This window comes from Callithrix jacchus, chromosome Y (assembly GCF_049354715.1).
Source record: "Callithrix jacchus isolate 240 chromosome Y, calJac240_pri, whole genome shotgun sequence".
Classification (NCBI taxonomy): domain Eukaryota; kingdom Metazoa; phylum Chordata; class Mammalia; order Primates; family Cebidae; genus Callithrix; species Callithrix jacchus.
Genome location: NC_133525.1, coordinates 3,415,731 through 3,421,553, shown reverse-complemented (window position 1 = coordinate 3,421,553; position 5,823 = coordinate 3,415,731). Strand labels below are relative to the sequence as shown.

General features: G+C 44.3%; 1 pseudogene; it reads right to left on the bottom strand.

Moving 5' to 3' along the window:
• Nucleotides 1–1,206: 1,206 nt before the first annotated feature.
• LOC144581342 (small nucleolar RNA U3) lies at nucleotides 1,207–1,286 on the bottom strand (annotated as a pseudogene).
• Nucleotides 1,287–5,823: the final 4,537 nt, after the last annotated feature.

The window sequence follows — 5,823 nt, the reverse complement described above, 5'->3', positions numbered from 1 at the left end:
TCCCTGTGTCCATGTGTTCTCATTTTTCATCACCCACCTATGAGTGAGAATATGCGGTGTTTCATTTTCTGTTCTTGTGTCAGTTTGCTGAGGATGATGTTTTCCAGATTCATCCATGTCCCTACAAACGACACGAACTCATCATTTCTGATTGCTGCATAATATTCCATGGTGTATATGTGCCACATTTTTCCAATCCAGTCTATTATCAATGGGCATTTGGGTTGATTCCAGGTCTTTGCTATTGTAAACAGTGCTGCAATGAACATTCGTGTACATGTGTCCTTATAGTAGAACGATTTATAGTCTTTTGGATATATACCCAGTAATGGGATTGCTGGGTCAAATGGAATTTCTATTTCTAAGGCCTTGAGGAATCGCCACACTGTCTTCCACAATGGTTGAACTAATTTACACTCCCACCAACAGTGTAAAAGTGTTCCTTTTTCTCCACATCCTCTCCAGCATCTGTTGTCTCCAGATTTTTTAATGATTGCCATTCTAACTGGCGTGAGATGGTATCTCAATGTGGTTTTGATTTGCAACTCTCTGATGACCAGTGACGATGAGCATTTTTTCATATGATTGTTGGCCTCATATATGTCTTCTTTCGTAAAGTATCTGTTCATATCCTTTGCCCACTTTTGAATGGGCTTGTTTGTTTTTTTCCTGTAAATCTGCTTGAGTTGTTTGTAAATTCTGGATATCAGCCCTTTGTCAGATGGGTAGACTGCGAAAATTTTTTCCCATTCTGTTGGTTGCCGATCCACTCTAGTGACTGTTTCTTTTGTCGTGCAGAAGCTGTGGAGTTTCATTAGGTCCCATTTGTCTATTTTGGCTTTTGTTGCCAATGCTTTTGGTGTTTTGTTCATAAAGTCCTTGCCTACTCCTATGTCCTGGATAGTTTTGCCTAGATTTCCTTCTAGGGTTTTGATGGTGCCAGGTCTTATGTTTAAGTCTTTAATCCATCTGGAGTTAATTTTAGTGTAAGGTGTCAGGAAGGGGTCCAGTTTCTGCTTTCTGCACATGGCTAGCCAGTTTTCCCAACACCATTTGTTAAACATGGAATCCTTGCCCCATTCCTTGTTTTTGTCAGGTTTATCAAAGATTGTATAGTTGTATGTATGTTGTGTTGCCTCTGGTGCCTCTGTTTTGTTCCATTGGTCTATATCTCTGTTTTGGTACCAGTACCATGCTGTTTTGATTACTGTAGCCCGGTGCTCTACACATTCAGAGAAACTTCTCTAGTAACATACTATAGAAATGATCCCTGAAAGTATAGTCTTAGATCATTTCTTTATGGCCAGTTTTTACAAGGAAAGGCGGGTGGAGGGAATTTGAGTCATATTTTTAGGTTTTATGCCTGGCTTTGGGGAAAAGGTGGTCTTGTTTCTAGGACCCATCTTGGGGAGGAGAGATTCTAGTTTCTATGGTGCCTTGGGGGTGAATGGGACTGACATACTCAAGATGGTGAGTAGAGTGATGTCTGATCGTCCTCCCTGCTACACTCCCACCTGCGCCATGACACTTTGCAAATGCCTTGGCAACATCAGTTAATTACCTACCGTATATGGTCTAAAAAGAGGAGATTGAAATAATCAACCCCTTGTTTAGCATTTGAATAAGAAATAACATAAAAATGGTCAACCAGCAGCCCTCGGGGCTGCTCTGTCTACGGAGTAGCTGTTCTTTTGTTCCTTTACTATCCTAATAAACTTGCTTTCACTTTACTCTGTAGACTTGCCCTGAATTATTTCTTGCGACAGATCTAAGAATCCTTATTTGGGGTCTGTTTCCTGGACCCCTTTCCTGTAATATTTGTTCAAAATAAATCTCTTCAAATATTTTACAGAGTTTGACTCTTCTCATTAAAATTCCTATGAGTCGGGGTGAAAAAATTCATAATGTTTTAGGGAAGAGAAAAATATGTGAAACTAATAGAGTACAGGGATTTGTTTTCTGCCTTTAGTCCTGGGCCTGTTGGCTTTTTAAGTATAGCTACCCCAGGTGGTTGTGTGAGCTCTCTCTCTCTCTCTCTCTCTCTCTCTCTCTCTCTCTCTCTCTCTCTCTCTCTCTCTCTCTGTCTCTCTCCTTCCTACCCTCTCTGTTCTCGCTCTGTTTCACACTGCATTTCTCATATTCTCTTCTCTCTCTACACTCTCTCCTTTCTATATTTCTTACTCTTTCTTTCTCCTATCTCTCTCCTCCTTTTCTTCCCCATCTCCTCCTCTTCCTCCTTTCTTCTCCTTCTCTTTCTCTCTTCTCTTCCTCTCTCTCCCTCCTGTTTTCCCTCTTTTCTGTCTCTAATTTTTCTTATTGTCTCTCTCTCTCTCTGTCCCTCTGTATCTCTCCCTCCTGCCCACCTCTCCGTTTACATTGAAGTTTGCAGAGAGTTCCCATGTCTTGTAGACACTGAGATTTGTAGACATCACCAGGGTAGCTCACATGTACCCTAGGATATGATTTCCTATTTGGTCTGCTGAAGGAGTGAAGGACGTGCCTTCCCAAAATATGCCGGATTGGTATCTTGCATATTTTGAGTCAGAAACACTGGAGAAATTGTAGTTTCGGAAAGGGCTAGCCAACCTGTCTCTTCCTGCAGGCAGCACGGTCCATGTTTTCCTTTGTTAATCTGCCCGGTACCAACTTGGTTTCTGTTTGCAGCTACAGAGCTCACCAAGAGCTGAAGGGGGTTGAAGGGGACATCTGGCTCCCCTGCCCCACACCATGCACACAGGGGAGCTGACCCGCTGACCCCCTGGACACCTCATGGACGGCTCAGTGGGACAGGAGCCCCAGGGGTTATAGGGGTGTTTCTGCAGACCCCAGTGGCTTCCTGGGAGGAACAGGATTCAGCAGATCAAAGTCTCCCCGCATCTGTGATAGTCTGAGGCTCTGAGGAGTGAAGGAAAATACTCTCAACCCAGCCCCAGGTGTCACGAGCATTCAGAGGGGAGGAAAGGAGCAGAGAGGCTTGAGTCTCTGAAGAGGGCACAGCGGAAAGCAGCTCCAAGCAGACACTGCTGGCGTCTTCACTTCACTTCTGTGCCTTTTCCCTCTGCTGTCTCTTGAATTACATTTGTTTTTCCACAAAAGCAAAAAATAAAAAAATAAAAAAAAAAATGACAAGGATTCTTCTGCCTTTGGTCACCATGCATTGAAATGTCCACATTTCTTCTTCTCTCCTCCTCCCTCTCCTCCTCCTTCTCCTCCTCCCTCTCCTCCTCCTTCTCCTCCTCCCTCTCCTCCTCCTTCTCCTCCTCCCTCTCCTCCTCCTTCTCCTTCTCCCTCTCCTCCTCACTCTCCTCCTCCTTCCTTTCCTCCCTCTTTTCCTCCTTCTTCATCTCCCTCTCCTCCTCCCTCTCCTCCTCCTTCTCCTCCTCCCTCTCCTCCTCCTTCTCCTCCTCCCTCTCCTCCTCCCTCTCCTTCTCCCTCTCCTCCTCCCTGTCCTCCTCCTTCTACTCCTCCCTCTCCTCCTCCTTCTTCCTCTTCCTCCTCGTCCTCCTTGTTCTTCTTCTTCTTAAGACAGGGTCTCACTGTGTCACCCAGGCTGGACAATCATAGGTCACTACAGCTTCGCCCTCCTGGGCTCAAGCAATCCTCCCACGTCAGCCTCGCAAGTAGCTGGGACTTTAGGTATACGCCCCCACACCCAGCTACTTTTTGTATTTTTTTTGTATTGATCTTGCTGTGTTGCCCAGGCTGGTCTTGAACTCCTGGCCTTAAGTGATCCTCCTTCCTCAGCCTCCCAAAGTGCTGGGATTACAGGCATGAGCCACCACACCTGGCAAGGATGTCTAGCATCCTAAGAGCCGGTGGACAGGCTCTAAAAAGAAACCTCCTTTCTTCTCTGGCACAAATTGCCACAGGTCCCTTTTCCCAGGACTGACATTTGTGTCCTCAGCATTAATGGTCTCCACTTTGTGAGGGGTGAGGCTCATTTCCTCCCAACCATATGGGAATATGCACGCTAAGACTTTTCGTGGTGTAAGCGCTAATGGGACTTTCCCAGTAAGAAAAAGTGTGTTAATCTCAGGATTTTAGTTTTGTTGTTAACCCTTTCCAGGTTTCTGTGGGGTGGTGACGTAGGAGGGATGTCTCTTTTTCCCCTTTAATTTCTGAAACAATCTTTTCCTCATTTTAAGGATGAGCACTCACAGATTGCAAAAGCTTCCATGCAGCATGAGCGAGGGGAGTCATGGCCTCGTGAGTGCCTATAGTCGCCAGCATTGCCTGAAGTGACTGGAGGCGGAGTCAGAGCACCCATCTTCATCCATTACCGCTCCATTCTGGAAGCGCCGTGTTATCTTCCACAAATATACTCCATACTTCATTGCTCCCTTCTCTGCTGGAGTCTTGCAGCATCAAAACATAATTCAATATTTTTGTCAGTGCAGTATGAAAAAAAGATCACGCACGTCTGTGAGTTTGCAAGGACACTGGGCGTCTTACTCTTTCCAGTGCAACTCGGAGACTGTCATCGGCATTAGGATGTGGGAGAAATTTCGTTTTCATCTCTCACAGCGGTTACAAAACGTGGGATCCTGGTAAACACACACACACAGAGTCACATACACACACACTCGTGCACACACAGCCACACACATACAACAAACAACGTTTTTTCCGCAAGAGACATTTTTCTGATTTATTTTCCTTCTATTTTCCCACCAGAAATAGTGGCTTCAAAGCCACAAGTTTCACACTCAAAAAAAAAAAATAAACAAAAAAAAAAAACAAAAAATCAAGCAAACAGAGCAGTGCAAATTTGATTTATTTCTTTCTCTTACAATCTTCCAAAGTGCATGTAGAATGGTATAAAGTAAAAGTGGAAGAAGCAAAGTTTTTGTCAGAACCTGTGATGTTACGGCGTAGCCTTTTACTTTATTTTTCTGAGAACAGTTAAAGGAAGTCGTCTTTTTGGGGAAGCATGAAGTTTCTGTGAGTGTTTTGTGGGGTTGGAGACTGAATAAATCAGGAAAGGAACAGATGTTTGGTGCGATTAGCACGTTTGATTGACTGCAACCAGCTTTGAAGTCTAATCGAACACATTTGACATGAATACACTGAGATTATTTTGGTGCTGAGCAAAATAAAATTTAAAATGAGAGCCAGCAAAGGAAAAATATAGAATATGACACATTTGTTGGCCAGGTGAGAGACTATGCTGATGACATTATCATTGGCATCTGAAGACTCCCACTTCGATTGAAATTTATTTAAATTTCCCATTCTACTCAGCGGCGTTTTGCTGAATACAGAATAAAACTTGTGGAACATGAAAACTAAGCTTAAGTATCTTTTGCAAAATCAATAGATGTAACTAGAATAGTTTAACACAAGATATACAATTAACAACTATTTGGAGAAGGAAGATGAAGAGGGAGATGAATGGGAAATGAATGTCTTATATCTCAGATCTGGAAGTCAAAACATCCTGCTTAAAAATAGATTGGCAAAGAAATACAGATATCTTGTGTAGAATTTCGGAGATTATCATTCAAGGATTAAAAACTGCCCGGGGCGCGGTGGCTCGTGCCTGTAATGCCAGCACTTTGGGACACCGAGGCAGGCGACTCACCTGAGGTCAGGAGTTCGACCGGTAATGCCTGGTCAACATGGTGAAGCCCTGACTCTACTAAAAATCTAGCTGTGTGTGGCGGTGACTGCCTGTAATCCCAACTACTCAGGAGGCTGAGGCAGGAGAATTGCCTGAACCCCGTGTTGACCAGGTTGGTCTCGAACTCCTGACCTCAGATGATCCACCCACCTCGGCCTCCCAAAGTGCTGGGATTACAGGCATGAGCCACCGCACCTGGCCTT